The sequence below is a fragment of the Rattus norvegicus genome, chromosome 10 (genome assembly GCF_021556685.1).
Source record: "Rattus norvegicus strain SHRSP/BbbUtx chromosome 10, alternate assembly SHRSP_T2T, whole genome shotgun sequence".
In the NCBI taxonomy this organism is placed as follows: domain Eukaryota; kingdom Metazoa; phylum Chordata; class Mammalia; order Rodentia; family Muridae; genus Rattus; species Rattus norvegicus.
The window spans coordinates 79386382-79400688 of record NC_141543.1 but is presented as its reverse complement, the minus strand read 5'-3'; the positions used below and the strand labels follow the sequence as shown (position 1 = coordinate 79400688).

General features: G+C 48.4%; 1 protein-coding gene across 36 annotated transcripts in view; it reads left to right on the top strand.

The window, feature by feature from the left end:
* Msi2 (musashi RNA-binding protein 2) overlaps positions 1-14307 on the top strand; it is a 368962-nt gene that overhangs the window by 15902 nt on the left and 338753 nt on the right. For 5 of the 36 annotated variants that reach the window (XM_087573113.1, XM_087573130.1, XM_087573123.1 and 2 more), the window contains exon 1: positions 11266-11374. The gene's annotated coding sequence lies outside the window, so the exon portion shown is untranslated. 36 annotated transcript variants of the gene reach the window in all.

Sequence of the window (14307 nt, the reverse complement as noted above, 5' to 3'; positions counted from 1 at the left end):
AAGTTTGAAATTAAGAAAAAGTGTGTGTGTGTGTGTGTGTGTGTGTGTGTGTGTGTAAGAGTGTGTGTATCTGTGCGCTCATACACCCTGGCATGCATGTGGAGGTCAAAGGACAGCTTGTAAGAGTTATTTCTCTCCGTCCACCATGTGAGTGTCTGTGCTTAAACTAAGATCAGCAGACTTGGTAGTGAGTACCCCCCCCCCCCCCAACTTCTCGTCCATCTCTTAGCCTAGAAGTCAGATTTTAAAGGAAGTGGAGTTTTGTTCTCCTCTGTGGTCCCCTGCTGGAGCCAGGATGGGTGACATACGAGGCCACCATCCCAGAGCTGTACACTGTTGGTACATTGGAAGGGAGACTGTGAAAAGGCCAATTTTGTTCTTACTGTTTGAAACGGGTTCTAACTGGGGGAGGAGGAGAAGAAAACGTGCAAGCGGTGGTGGTGCATTCCTTTAAGCCCAGCACTCAGGAGACAGAGGCAGGCAGATCTCTGTGAGTTCGAGGCCAGCTTGGCCTACAGAGCAAGTTTTATGATTTTTTTTTTTAAATTCCAGAAGGTCCTACCCTGATAATACTCCCATTGGCGATATGAGCGGGCAATTGCAATATATGCTTTGTTCATAATTTGGTGTCTTGGACAGTTCTACATTCTCATGCCTAGTCTTGGGGGAGAATTTCCCACTTGAGAAGAACAGCCTTGTAGGGGGTAGCTCACCTGGGAGAGGCTTCAGGGATGCTGACTTTGTGGGCTGGCCCTTGAGTGTCCCTGGCTTTGTTGTCAGAAGGAAGCTGGTACCTTCATCTCCTTCATGGTGACACTGGGGTAGTACTGTTAAGAGTGACAGGCATGAGTTGGAAAACCTGCTAGAAGCTCCTAGGGCTCAGAGCCGCCTGCCAGGGCCTGGGTTGGGTAGACGGAAAGCAGCAGAGCCTGTTTTTACACCTTTCAACCTGGTTCATTTGGGGCTGGCTCCCAAATGTATCCTTTTTTGTAGCTGGAGGCAAACAAACACGCAGGCTTCAACTTAGGTAAGACAATGCTTAGTAGAAGGCTGCCAGTTCCTATCTGGTCCCATCGACCTGGGGAAAGTGGATGGAGTAAGGCTGCTGGACCCTGGGCCGAGCATCGCCCCGAGACTGCACAGTGTATGTTTCCTCATTGGCTTTCAAAGCAGATAATTGGTTTTAGTGAGAACTTCTGACTTGATTAGGGGGCCCTTAGGAAATTAAAGTGTGTTTGAATTTCACAAGTATAATTTTAATTATACACATTTTGCATTTTTTTCACCAGGGAGCCAGGATCAGGGCTTGTTTTCTTACACTAATAGGGGCAGTAAAGTAGACGGTGGCAGACTATCTTTGGAAATAAAAATCCTTGCATCCAATTGTGTATTTCTCCCGCAGTACATGGGGAACAGGTTGTCCCTTCCTGTCCTGTGTCCTTGTTAAAAATTATTATTTTTTCACTGTATTCAGACAACCGTAGAGCTGGCGAGCATCGTCGGGTAGTGGGTGATGGATCTCGCTCTGGGTTTTTCTGCTGTACTCACCATTAGAATTTAATTCAGGTTCCTAAGCGTGCAGCTGCTGTCCGAGCAGCCTGCAGTTGGCACGGTGCCACCTTAGCATTGTCATGATTGTCTTTTATCGCGGCCTCATCTTAGTCTCAGTGCCCATGCCTCCCAGCATCAGCTCTCCTGGCTGCCCCTCTTCCTCATCCTCCTGCCGGGGTACAGTCTCACCAGTGCACTCCGAGATAGAGGGAGGGTGCGCAGACCACCTGGCCTCCCCAGAGAAGGCCTTGTTATGTTTATAGGAAATGATTTTCTTTCCAGAACTTTCAGAACTGGGCCGACAAAACCCTTCCTGTGCCAGAGAAAGCACACGTGGCTTGGAACTTAAGCATCTCGTGTACAGGGACTATAAAGAGGGCTCCTCTGACCTTATAGGTTCTCCTCTTGGTTAGTGGCAGAAAGGACAGAGTAATTCTTCATCCCTTCTTGCTGTGCTTCCTAAATCACGTTTGTATCACTTTCTGGTGCAGGGTTCATGCCCCCTACTTTCCTGAACTAGGCTGCTTGCTTTAGAATCCTTGTTCGGCTATAAACCCAGATCTGTGCAGCCCCAAGCACATGCCTTAGGCATTCTGAGCTCAGTTCTGTCATTTTAAAAATGGACAGAGACCTAGCACCTTCACAGGGGTTGTGGCGTGGATGGGCTGAGGTCACTTAGTAAGGGCTTAGCATGGGTTCTAGTACTTGGAAAACTAGACCCATGTGAGTTAGGAGCTGTTAGGAAGGGTGTTGTCACATGACAAGTTTGGCTAACTCTGGTCTGCATGCACCATGGTCTGCTATCTTGCGTATTTTTTTATATAATACTTGAGAAATACAAAGGAATACATGAGTGCATGTGTGTATAACTGTAAACGTGTGACTTGGACAAGGTTTCAGTGTGATTTGGTTGTTAGACAGTGAGATGTAGCCGGTGAGACCTGGGTTTATCGGGAGCTTTGAACTGTGGGATCTAGTTTGAAACTTGGCTCTGTTACTAGCTCTGGCCTTATTTCGATTCTGCACTTGAAAAATGAGAATAATGGGGTTGTGTAGTATAAAAAAATATAGTATAAATAAGATATTTGATATCTGGTTGGCACTTAGGAAATGTTAATTCTTTGCTCCTGTAACTAGGAAAAGGTTATTTTAAAAAGCTATTAAAAACAACAACATCATCAAAAAAAAACCCAGCATTTAGAAAAAGTCACCAAAGGTTCAGATTTCTGCTGCTTTATCTTTATGTGTTTGAGTATTTTACCTGTATGCTTGTGTGTGTGTGTGTGTGTGTGTGTGTGTGTGTGTGTGTGTGTTGTCTAGGGAGGCCAGAAGGCATTAGATTCCCCTGGGATTGGAGCTACAGGTGGCTGTGAGCCACTGTGTGAGTTCTGAGACTTGAACCTGGATCCTCCCAAAGAGTAGGTGGTACCCTCAAGTGCTGAGTTGTATTTCTGGTCCCTTAAATCCATTTTGAAAGCTGGCTATGGTGGCATACATTTGTAATTTCAGACCTTTGGAAGTGGCAGGCAGAGGGTCAGGATTTTGGGGCCATCCTCAGTTCTGCAGCTATCTTGAGGCCAGCCAGTAACCAAAGAGAGACTAAGCTGTCCTGAAAATTCGATGGGTAGTCAGATGGTTGTGGCACACGCCTTTGATCCTAGCACTTGAGGCAGAGACAGGCAGGTCTCTGAGTTCAATGCCCACCTGGTTTACACAGAGAGTTCTAGGACAGCCAGGGTTACATAGAGAAACCCTGGATTGAAAAACCCCAAATCCAAAAAACAAGTCAAACCCAACCACCACCACCATCAGTAACAACAACAAAAACAACAACAAAAAAGGAAGGAAGGAGGAAGGAAAAAAGGAAGGGAGGAAGGAAAAAAGGAAGGAAGGGAGGAAGGAAATTGCCAAGTTAGTGGCTTGCCGGTAATAAGCACCTCAGGTCTTAACTGATAACATCAGCAGCCCCTAAGGGAAAAGAGAGTTCTCAGTCAGAACAAAGGTGGCTGCCCTAGGGCTTTCATTCCACACCAACCCCACGTTTTCGACTTTTCAGATGGCTCTTCTAGCCCTGCATGGTGCTTTTGTTTCCTTGATGCTGGGGACAAACAGGAAGTACAGAGCTTGGTGGTGGGAATCTGCTTAGAAGGAGAGAATAGCTTCTAGGAAAAAAAGATCTCTGGTTTCGAGTGAGGTGACAGGGATGAGGGACAGTGTTGAGATGGGCAAAGTTGCCTCTTTTGTAAAACCTTTGGGTCCTAGGGGACATAGGACATTGGACTTTGCTCTACAAGCCCATGAACCCCATCACATGAGCCAGGTAAATTTGCCAGAGCTCAAGAAATAACCACAGTGCTCAGCCAGCGGCCTGGGAGATGCTGACCCTTAAGACTTTCTGTCAGGGCTGGGAAAGCCTCAGATGTCTTAGGATTCTGGAGCGGGGTCCTAATCTTGCTCTTTTCCATGTTAGACCCTCTACGTACTGTCCACGGGGTGGCATTTCTCAGGTCCAGGGAGTAATTGTAAGTGGACCCCCAGCACTCTGTGAGGTAGATGTGGTTGTTAGAGTGTGTGTGGAGGAAGGGTAGGGTGTGCTGGAGCCAAAGGGGGTGGCCAGGAGGAGTGAAATAACAGCAGATTACATTGACTAATTGTAGGGAAAAAGCCATATTTGCTGCTCCATTAAGTGGTCGCCAAGCTATGAAGCAGCTTATTGTAATTAATACAGAAACAGCAAATAAGTGTCAGGTTGGGAGTGGAGGGTCTCTGAGAGCCCCCTCCTGCTTTGGTGCTCTGAATCCATTGCCTCATTCATCGTCCTTTGGGGGAGTCTCTCGGGCACCATTGTGGAAAGTCAGTGGCTAGTTTTCGGCTGGTTTATTGTGACAAAGAGGAAGCTCTCTTGCCGGATTTCTCCTCTAGGCTTCTCAGGCACCTTTATGTTTCCTAAGAGTGGAGGGCGAGATGGACCCCTCCGCGCCCACCATTGCTATTCTTGTCCACAGTTGCTTTAATTTCAGTTCATGGAAGTGGCAGGTTACACGTCCAAGTCCATCGAGTTATGGGCCGTGTGGAGTTGTGATTGCTTTCCTTGATGATTTCTTGTTCAAATCAGCAGTGCTCTTAATTTTCCAGATGAAGTAAAAAGAAAATTGGAGACTCCCCTCCCGCCCTGTGTCTCTTCATCCAAGATTTTCTGAGCGTGACTCTGATTTGGAGGGTTAATATTAATTAGAAACCGGGCTAGACCTCGGTTGCTTGATGAGGTAGCTTCAACCATCGTGAGAAATATGGCTCCCAGCTCGCACATCCCTGCTTTTGGGTGGAAGTTTCTGGGCTTAGACGCCAGAGGAATACGCTTGCAGGGAGGGAGACTGGAGGATGCTTGCTCGCTACAGCAGGGCAGCCATTTCTCCTGGGTGTAGAGGAAGGAGCAGTATCCAAGAGCAGGAATGGCAGAACTAAGTTCTTAGGGAGGGTGGCATGTAGTTCTTTGCTGGCTAGAGTGGGACACGTATTGGGTGGGGTGTGGTAGGACTAGGGGGTCACTGGAAAAGACGGCTTCCTTATAGTTTGGATGATCACTGCCCAGTAGAGTATCCAAGCCTGTGTTTATAAAACACATTTTCCTAAGATTCCTTATTAAATTGCGGCTCCCATGAACGCTAAGAGATGTTCCTCATGACAAGGAGACAGACATCCTGTAGGGGTTTTGGAGGGCTTCCTGGACAAGACCATAAAAGCTGAACGGGAAGATTGAATGGCAGGGTGAACTTGGTGAAGGAAGGACCAAGGAGTGCTCCATGTACTGAGGAAAGTCAGGGGACTGGGATGCCCAGGGCGAGGAGGCAGGAGGTTAGTAACGAGTTGGGAAATGAACTGTTGCTGGCTGGATCCTTTTAAGGGCTAAGGTGGGGTATGGGCGGGGAGCTGGGGGTGCAGTAGGGAGATAGGCTGGTGTGAATTTGGGAAGGATTACTTTTGACAGTCTTGCGTGGGAAGTGTCTTGTGAGAAGCCCAGGCAGGTGTGTGCTAGGGAAGAAAGCTCCAACTTTGCTTCATGGATGGTTGTAGAAGGGTACCCCAGGAGGTGATCTGAGCTGCATTGTGACTCAGATGAGGTTGGTGGTTTGCTTGCCTGGAGAGTAGGGTGTGAGGCTGTTTGGACTTCTCATGTCCATTCCATATTGCTCCAGAGTAACACGTACTGCGTTTACACAAGAGAGGTGGTTGGGTCAAAAGCCGGCACTTGGTCCCTGCTTGCATGAGACCAGGTACTCAAGGGAGACATGCTCCTGTCTTGGGGGTGAATGTACCCCCTTAACTGGACCTCTGCACGGTCCTTTGTACTTTTCATTCTTACATATTTTAAACATTTTATTATTTCGCCTGTCTATGATGTGTGTTTGTGGGAGGGGGTTGCGTGGCATAGCACGCATGTGGAGGCCAGGGACATGGAATTGGTTCTTGCTCACCTTTGTGGCCCAGGTATCCCACTTAGGTCATCAGCCTTGGTGACAGGCTTGCTTTGTTGTCAGCATACGTGCATCTCAGTCTTGCCACACGTGACCGTTGCTCCAGAGGAACATACACTGCTTTTACACAAGAGAGGCTACTGGGTCAAAAGCCAGCACTCGGTTCCTACCTATCAGGCCTTTTAGAAAAAAGCGGGGAGGGGGTGGAACAAAAAAGCTGGTATGGGTTACTCCATAGGGTAGCTCAGAGAAAAGTCAGAGCCAAATGCAAAAAAAAAAAGGTTCTCTGAACTGAGAGGTAGTAAAGACTGAGATAAAAACAACCTGAAAATGTAGTTTCCATCCATTTAGAACACATGAACTGAAGTTGAAGAGATCAACAGGGCATTAGCATTTAAAGTTTGCCCCCTTGCTGACCTCCCTTCTGTTAGCATTTCCCTGGAGATCAAAGCAAGGAGGTGGGGAAGAGTTGACACTTCGGTTCAGTTTCTGACCAGGCTGAGAGACCCTTGTTTTACAACCTTGGGCTTCCCAGTCTTTGCTTGGGTTGACAGACACATTTTAATCAAAAAGCAGAGTGTGTGTTTTAGTCATGGGGAGGCCTCAGGAACATCCAGAAAGGGCTTTGAAAGTCTACAGCTGCAGGTCCAGAGGACCGGGCCACATCAGTTAACTGGGAAGTTTTTCTCTCTGTTACTTTTCTTACTGTTTCTCCGAGGAGCAGTCTGGAAGGTATACGGAGATGGGACAGATCTGAAGAATTCCTGCCCCCTGCTGTATAATAAATCTGATACTAAAATTAGTGCTGGCCTCTTGAGCCATAATTCTTGCCAAGACAATAAAGAAGTATGCGTGCGCGCGCCGGTGTGCTTGTGTACATCCAGCTTGTCTCCCAGGACTGTGGGATGTCGGCTAAGTAACTGGGTCTCACAATTGATTTTGTGTGACAGCGTCTCCTCTGCTCCCTGCTTCCTCCCCCTCTCTTGTGATGGGAGTGTAGGGAGTGGGTAGAGGGGAAATATTACCGCGTGTCTTTCAGGTTTGTGTAAATCTCTGTCACGTAGGTAGATGTTCTTAGAGACTCTATTGGAATGTTTTATAATTGAGTGTTTTACTTTGATGACAAGACATTACTCAACTCCTCTCCAGGATCCTCCTCATGCTCTGGGTGGGGCGAGACTTTTCCTCCTAGGGAACTTTGTTAAGGGAAGGGACTCACTTGGGGTGGCCAGCTGACAGCTTCACTAATTAGTGGGCATTTGGGTCCCTCAGTGCACAGCCCTCCTTCTGGTAGGGACAATTCTGCTTTGAAAAGGACCACATTCACCTTTAACTGCAAGTGGCTGTGCCAGGAGTTGCATTTGATTTTTAAATTGCCCATGTCCAGCAACCCTCTGTTACTCATTAAACAATAAAATGTTTTTAATCTTCCTGCAGCTGTGTGCACTGTGTGGGGCTTGCTTTTGGGGAGGAGGGGGAGGAGAGTCCTGTGTCCTCCCTCTCCTCTTCCCGTTCACACTCACCAAGGCTTTTAGAAAGCACTCTCCAGCAGTGATGGAATCTCCTCTGTGAACTTTTCCCAAGTGAGTGGCTGGGACATTTATAAGCTGAGGCCACCTGGGGTCAGTCTGGATTATCAGCCCCTGGGGCTTAGTGCTTCCTTTGTGGGTAGTACCCAGAAATGGGTTTATGTCACAGACCCTTTAAAAAGTCTGTAACTTTTCCTCCCCACTCCCCTGGCCCCCACTTCGGGAGGCTTGATTTGTCTGTCATAACCAGAAACAGGTTTCAAGCTCCTGGTCCATTATAGATGTGTTGAAGACCAATGCCAAGCCTGAAGCCACTTACAGAGCATGAGCACATAGATACAAAGGAAAGAAAGGAAGAGAGAAGGCGGGTGTGTGTGTGTGTGTGTGTGTGTGTGTGTGCGCGCGCAGAAATAGGCTCTTCCAGATCTCCTGAAGCGGAAACAGAAAAACACAGGCAGAGAGGGACCCCACAGAGAGAACGCACTCTGCTCCAGAGCAAGCGAAGTTAGTGCTTGGGCGGAAGGACCTGCCCGTGAAGGTTGTCAAAAGAGCCAAGGACATGGCGTTCTTCCTGGAAGTGTAGGCTCTTTGTGTGTGTCTGTAGGACCTAGGTCCTGATTGTTTCGGGCTCCTGGTGGAAGAATTGGTGGCATAGACAAGGAGCATTCTCCTGTCCCAGCTGAGCAGTGCTTCTTCTATCCCAGAGATCCTAGTTTGGAATGGTGGCCGAAGAAGGGAGCATTCCCGTGCTGTCTTAGCTGGCCTGCGTTTCAGTCCCAGTGATCCTTCAGTTAGGAACTATTACAGGTTCTGTATTTGTAAAAGTAAAATAAAAATTAAAGGAATTAAAGGGACTCAGTATCAAGAAAAATTAGCCACCTTCAGGGAAATGAAGTGTATTAGAGGAACAGGCTTTCCACAGGGAAGCATGCTGCTTTGGGTTCCTGGATCAGCACGGCCCAAGATATATTTTCTTTCTCTTTTTTTTTTCCATGCTGAAAAGGGGCCAGTCCTAGCAGAGCAGTGACCTGGTACAGGTTTCTTTTTCCACTGTTGCCTTTCCCTCGAGTTAGCAGAAGAGTTGGCTTGGCGCGGCTGTGCCCTCAGCCCTGCCTGGTTGTCCTGGTGACACTGGGTTGCAGGGTTTTGAAGGTAGTCCTCAGCTCAGCTGTTCGTGAGGCTAAGGCCTGCGTTGTTCCCACCCCCCTGTGACGTGCGCAGTGCAGCTGCTGGCCCAGAAATCTACTTGAACTGATATGTCTCTCACTCCAAACAAAAAATAAACCTGGGTGCTCTATGTATGTATTTTTGAGGTGTGTACGTGCGCTTTTTTTCTCTTGACAACTTCGTTCTCTACAGCTGTGCAGTCACAGACTGTTTTGAGATCTGGAAAGTTATTTTGTCTTTTAAGTGACTGGGGTAAGTGGGGAGCGGGGTGAGATTTGTTTGGTACCACACATCGAACACCATAATGTAATTTTTGTTATTAAAAAGCATTGCATTATTAGAAAAGCATTTCATTGTGAGAGGACAGGGTAAGATGGCTCAGTGGGTAAAGGCTTGCTACCAACAGTCTTACTCCAGAATCCACTTAAAGGTGGAAGGAGAGAGCTGATTCCAGAAAGTCATTTTCTGACCTCTGTATACATAATCCTAGTAACAGAATTTGATAATCTTGTAACAGATAAGGCAAAGAAAGTTTTTTCATCTACCAGAAATTTATTTCTCCCTACTCTGCCCCCCCCATCACCATGGAGATAAGAACTTGGGTTCCCACTGGGTGTGCCCGCTCTCAGGGACACTTGAGCTCAGTCGGGTCCAGCCTGCTGCTGGTATAGAGAGAAGTTAAAGTTGGCCAGAAGTTTAATATTTGCCTTCAGTCATCTGCTATTCAAAGCTCTCTTTTACCCTGGGAAGGCAAGTTGGTGACAATGTATTGGTGTTAAAACTACTAAATCTGATCTCCTTTCGGGCTTATCTTTGCTTTCTCAAAAAGTATTTCTCTTCAGCTTTTGGTGAAAGGGCCTTCCTGTTTGAGAGAAGCATGAAGCAGTAAGACTGAGTTTGGGAAGAGGGAATTTGAGGGGCTGGAGCTGGCCCACATATCATTTCCCAGGTGAGTTAGCCAAATCCCAAGACTGTCCCAGGACCGCTGCTCCTGGAAAGAAAGTGTTTCTCTTTTGCTTTTGCCCTGTCTCTCAGCTGCACAGAATGGACAGACAGGGCAAAATCCAGACTAACCCAGCAGTCATGCAGTTGGGCAGAACATAGCGGCTTAGGGAGTGTGTGCATGGCTGTATTTTCACGTTAAATCATCATTTCTGCTTCTTCTAGTACAGAAAGGAAGGAGGACAAGGGAGAGAAGAAAAGGGTGGGGGAGGGAGAAGGAGGGCCTTTTTTTTAAGGGAGCCCAGGGAAATGTGTAATAGGGTGGGAAGGAGAGAGTCAGGGGAGAGTTTCCAGGGAGACCAGGGAAAAGCTTGTGTGTTACCAGCGGACAGGAGCCCGGGGAACTCCCAGTTATATCTGGGAAGTTTTTGCATGTAGTTGCTTTGAATTCTGTGGTCTAGAACGCGATGTTTAAAAGCAGTTACGGGAACAGTTCCTGAAGTATTTCTACGAATTTCTGTGGCCCCAGAACCCTGCTTTTCCCAGCAAGCCTCTGTATTTTTAGAAATGTTTTCTTTTCTCATTGCTTGCCCCTTAGCAGAGGCCGTGCGAGTACTTTCTGTCATGTAGGTCTGATTTCTTGAACAGGTGTTTAGAACTGTGAAGGGGTTTATCTTTAAAACAAAATCTGTAGGCTCTTTGTCTGGGAGATCAATATTTTCTCATCCTGCGTGGATGAAGTGGAGGAGGGACCTGTGTGATGCCCTTCCCTTTCCGACCAGGGTCAGTGAAGGGTCATGTGGCTCAGGAGGACCTTCTGTTAGTCCTTTCCTTCTCTTCTTATTTGATGCCTTTTCCAGATCCTACGGTGTAGACAGAGTAATTTCATGTAGATCCATGGGACAACCAGCAGTAGACTCTGTTGGTTTTTGGCATTTAAGGAGCTAACTTTGAAATAGCGTTTAATCTTCAGACTGAGCACACGCTTTAAGTGTTTTTGGGTGGGCAGGCTCTGAAGATAGTTTGTGGCACTTAACTCTTTGAAATGTCGGTTTCTCCTGCAGGCTGTGTGTCCTTGCCTTTTCCTCGAGGGTCCTAATAAGAGCTGCTGGTCTAAGTCGGCATCTCTGAGAATCATTGATTTGCTAATTGCTCATAAGCGGAGCTAGCTTCCCCCTCCTGCTGAGAGCGCTTTTCTCCCCCCCCCCCCCCTTCCGTGAGAAGTTAGGCGGACTTCTGCAGTGTTACAGAGGTAACCAATAAAAGAGTTTGGCATGCTGCTGTTGCTAATTTGTGCGCCTCAGAGGTGACCACATCACCAGCATCCGGGCTCCATAAACAAAGAGCCTCATGCTGGTGACCTTTCCTGCCTCAAACTGCAGGGCCCAAGGTCGCTGTGCGTGATGGGGAGTGCCTTTCCCAGCCCTCTATAGGCCTCAATTTCATTTGCTCATTTCCTGAGGCAAAATGACCTCCTGGTAAACTTGCCCAGTCCTTTTAAAGAGAACAAACAAAATGATGGCAAGGTGTGTTCTGTCCAAGGAATAGGCCTTGTGGGAGGGCGTGGGTGCTTGTTAAAATACCTACTTGGGGTTAGGCTTGTCTGCAGCGGTGGGCGAAGACTAGACGCCCAGAGAACAACTGGACCTGACAAGGTGGAGGCCACAGGAAGGTCGGCCTGCAGCGTAACAGCTGCACCTCACAGACTGTGTAAGCCGCTCTTCTCTTGTCATTGAACGCTAAAACAAAATCGTCTCGTTCTGTCCCCCACACTCCCTCCATCATCTTTCTTAGTATTCTTCAGATCAGGGGTCTTGAAGCTTTTATTTTTCCCTGCTGAACTAAGCCTTTATTATAAAACCTTGAGACCAGAAATAACCTGGTAGAATTAGGAAGGGTGGAAGGTGATACAGGCCAGTTTGTCCTTAGGAATACCCAGTCTGGCTGGGCCGCCTGATCTTAGAGGGCCACCATATTGGAGTTGGGGTTGTTTCTTCCATGGCGTCTGCTCAGTTATCCTTGAGGAGGTGTGTAAAGGCAAGAGCGACTGGGAGTCCTTGCAGGTGGAGGATTGCCAGGATCTTCGCCCCGAGTCTGGCTATTGGTGTGTGTTGAGGTTCAGAATTCTGATTCACTGGCCAATCCCGGGTAGGAAGCTGGGGCTGTGGTTCAGGAAGGATGTCACCTTCTGCCTGTCTGTTCTTCATGGACGTATCACACAGCCCTCTTGCTTCTGCTCTTAAAGGAGCATCAAAAGGGCCTTTTTCTTGCCTCAGCCTTCTAAATGGCCCGGGCGCCCTAGTTCCTAGCCACGTCTGTGTAGTTGATCAGCGGTCAAACGGACTCTGTGCCAGCCCCGTGTAGAGGGGGAGGAAGAGAGGGAGGGGGGAGGTACATGTTTCTGTGGTGGTGAATGGGATCAGCTTTGCATTTGTACTCAGACCGCTGCCAGTCAGAGGCACCACTGACCACTGCAATGTAAGGATTGTAAGTGCTCCATGCCCTCTGGGTTAGTGAGTTGAGGCTGATGAGGTAATTTCTGTGGAGTGGAATGTAGGCTAGGGTTGGTCTCGGGAGCTGTTTGGACTTCCTTCTTTATTGTCTGTCCCTTCTAAGAGCAGGTAGTACGATCGATCGTTACTGGGAGTGAACCTCGATTGTGTGACCTGGCCAGCTGATCTAACCCTGGGATCCTCTTATAGTTACCACCTGTAAAATAGATGGTCGGACTTGGTGGCTCCTGGAAAGGGCATACACTCTCCAGAGAACTTTGTGCAAAGCCTGCCATCCAATAGGTTGTTAGCCAGAATTGATTTTTTCAGCTAGTCTGGATGAAGCAGTTGTTGCTGGGACAGAGAGATTGTGTTATAACCAAACCTCCATCAGTTGGTCACTTTGGTGATTTGGGTCAGGAAGCCACAGTGTGCTATTTGGTTTTCCGGTCCTTGCAGGTTATGTGATGTGATCTCCTCCCCTCTCCCCTCTCCCCTCTTTCCCCTCTCCCCTCCCTTCCCTCTCCCCTCTCTTCCCTCTCCCTTCTCCCCTCTCTCCTCTCCCCCTCCCCCCTCCGCTCTTCCCTCTCCCCTCTGGCAGATCTCTTTAGCCCCCAGTGTCTGGGGAATTGAGGGCTAGTTTTACTGAGTCCCAGCCTCTCCTGAGTCACTCTCCTTTTCTTGGGTCCTGTCGCTGAGTGGTACGTGCTGGGCCACTGGCTCCAGATGGTGCTTAGACCGCTAACTGTCATCTGGGGATGGATCTGTGCAAGATGGCATTGAGGGCGGGTGATTCCTGCTTCTTTGGGTAGAAAATGGGAAGTGGTGATAGAAGGAACAGGGAGGCTGTGGGGCGATTATAGTGTTCATGCTAATTACCTGCAGTGCCCTAGCCTAGGATTTCACAGCCTTGGCACTGTTGACATTTGGGGCCAGGTAAACCTATAGTGTGGTATAGAAAGGAAGAGATAGGGGGCAGGGGTTCTGTTGGGAAGCACAGTGTCCCTGGTTTCTGCCCTGAGACTCCAGTGTACCCTACCCTCTCCCTCTCAGCGGCTCCCAGTGACTCCCAGGGGGACATGCCCTTCTGGTTGAGAACCATTGATCTGGCCCCTTAAAGTGGCTTCTGTTTGAGAAGGGGATCCTTGAACGGGTTCTGAGGTTCCGTTCCGCATAGATTAGAGCCTGCTTGTAGAGTTCAAGAGCAGGAGGCTGCCTGGAAACGCACATGGACCACGGTCCAAGCTTGGGCCGCTTCAGGTGACCAGGTACGTGCATTGTATGGTGATTTCACTGACAACCCCGCTCTGTGGCTTAAGGGAAAGAGAGGGTAGGGTGGGGACAGTCATGTCCTGGGCTCATGTTCCCATGTCTACAGTGCTTCAGGGCAGGACCTTTTACTAAAGTGGCATCACTCTGGTCCTGTGTTGGTGCTTCCAATACTTGTCCCCATGCTCGAAAGCTGCCCCTGGCACACACAGATCCATTACCCGTAGGACGTGGCTTTCCTGAACATGTGAATAGACCTGTATTCATATTGAACTGTTTCTTCAGAAAAAGGTTGGCTTGTCAGACTCTGCGGCCCTCTTCCCAGCTCTTCCCTTCCCTCCGATGCCAGACGAGGGGTCGTCTGATGGGGTCAATTGGTCAGGGCTTTACTGAGGCCCTGATTAATGGTAAATTATCTACTGAAAGTTAAGTGTTGCTGCTGTGCTTGTAGAAATATAAAAGTCAGGTGTGTGCTATGAATTGCATCGCAGCTCCTTGCTGGTGGGAGGGGCCTTGAGATTCCTGGCAATGTCAGTTAGTTTCAGTCCTAGAGGCCTGGTAACCCAAGCGCAGGAATGCAGCCGTTGGCCCAGGACAATACACTGGTTCTAGTTTTTGGTGAGCCGGAGCAGGAAGTACAACTGTGAACCACATTTGTGGGAATCTTGGGGAGAGGACCTGAGTGTGCCAGCGAATTGCCACATAGTAGGGGGAGGTGTGTGGTATCTGGCCTTGGAATGGCGGCGTAAGTTGCTGGTTGACAGAACAGATCTTGCAGGGAGTTAGAAAGATCCAATGTTGGGCCAGTTAGTTAATCTCTCAGTACCTTGGTTTTCTCATCTATAAAATGGGGATGAGAGTAACAGTTCCTACTTTGGTTAC